The sequence below is a fragment of the Tursiops truncatus genome, chromosome 9, assembly GCF_011762595.2.
Source record: "Tursiops truncatus isolate mTurTru1 chromosome 9, mTurTru1.mat.Y, whole genome shotgun sequence".
NCBI classification, from domain to species: Eukaryota; Metazoa; Chordata; class Mammalia; order Artiodactyla; family Delphinidae; genus Tursiops; species Tursiops truncatus.
Window position 1 is genome coordinate 98,501,074 of NC_047042.1, and position 1,670 is coordinate 98,502,743.

A 1,670-nucleotide genomic window follows, 5' to 3' on the forward strand; every position below is an offset into this window, starting at 1 on the left:
GCATTGGCAGGCAGATTCCTAACCACTGCGCCACCAGGGAAGTCCACACAGCATGTTCTTAATGGTGAAATGTTGAAAGCTTTTCATTTGAAATCAGAATAAAACAAGATATCTACCATCAACACCTTTTTTCAACATGATCCTGGTGGTTCTAGCCATTATGATAAGGTAAGAAAAAGAGATAAAATAAGGATTGGAAAGAAGAAATAAAAATTTCTTAGATGACATGGTCATCTATGTAGGAAATCTAAAAGAATCAACAAATAAATTATTAGAATTAATGAGTGTTTAGCAAGACTATCAGCATATACCCTTCATTCCCGTACCTCCTTTTTCTCAGCAAAACTACAACTTCTAAAATGATACACTAGAAATTTCTGCATGCAAATTTTAAAACTCTAAAGTTAATCGATATCTTCATCTTCTTTCCTAACTACATAAAGACATTTTAATTCTTATGAGCCCTTTCCTAAAATATTATTGTTAGCTAGTATTTTAGTTCTATCTTTAAAAAAAAAAACCTTATAAATTAGACATTAACACTGTGTTATATGGACGACTTTTAGATCTACTTGCATATCTACCAATTTCTTTGTTCAACATTCCTTCTTGCATCTCAGACCTCCTATATGGAATCATTTTACTTTTCTCTAAAGTATATATTTTAGATTTTTCTTTAGTGAGCATCTGTTGGCCATAAACTCTCCGACAGCTTGTGTCTGTTCTCGAAGAATGGTTTGGCTGGGAGTAGAATTCTGAGTTGGCTGATATCTCCTCTCAACATATTGCTTGTGTTACTGCGCTAGCTTCTGGCTTCCTTTGCAACTGTTGAGAAGTCAGCCAGCAGTTCAACTATTCTTCCTCTGTAGGTGATCTCAGATTTCTCTCTGGCTGCCTTCGAAGGACAAAGTCCTCATCCTCAGCCAGGAGATCAACGTACAAGCAGGATTGCATGGTAGACCAGGGGAGGGGAGAGTGGGAAGACCAGAGGAGTGGGACAAACACATGGTCTGAGCAGAGCTGCCTTGCTTGGGTCCGAAGGGTCTTCTCTGACTCTACCTGCTGCAAAGCCAGGTTCAGCAAGCGGAGAGGAAATTGGAACTCCCTTACCACCTTTAGTGACTAAAAGGGTAGGGGGCACCCAGATTTGAACTGGGGACCTCTTGATCTGCAGTCAAATGCTCTACCCCTGAGCTATACCCCCTGCCATGTCAGCAAGGTCCAATTAACACCATTCCATGTGCTGCCCCAGTTGCCCCTTCAGAATGGGTTGGCTGAGTTGCCAGACCTGCTTTACTGCTAACTCATCCCCCTGCCTTAGTAGAAGCAACGGGCTCTTTTCTCCCACAACTCACAGCCTCTACTGTCAGTGCTGGAGGAGGTATAACCTGGGGAGCATTCCCCGAAAGCTGGAAGGGTCTATAGTGACATCTCCATGGTGGTTTTTGTGCTGAGCACCTGAGACTCAAAGTCCCCACTGGCCTGGCCAAGCATGCAACACCTCGAAGACAGGACACACATGGACCGGATATGGGTCAGAGCATACAATGCCACACCCTAGGATGCAGGCTGGCCTCTCTCCCGTTGCCCCAGATCTCCATGTAGTCAACCCTTTCACTGTTGGGTGAGATGAAACGTCTGAAGAAATGATTGTCTCTAAGCTCCCAGTT

The 1,670-nt window shown here is 43.2% G+C and overlaps 1 non-coding gene across 1 annotated transcript; it reads right to left on the reverse strand.

Moving 5' to 3' along the window:
- Positions 1-1,132: 1,132 nt before the first annotated feature.
- TRNAC-GCA (transfer RNA cysteine (anticodon GCA)) lies at positions 1,133-1,204 on the reverse strand. The gene has a single exon. It is a non-coding gene; the product is annotated as a tRNA-Cys (tRNA).
- Positions 1,205-1,670: the final 466 nt, after the last annotated feature.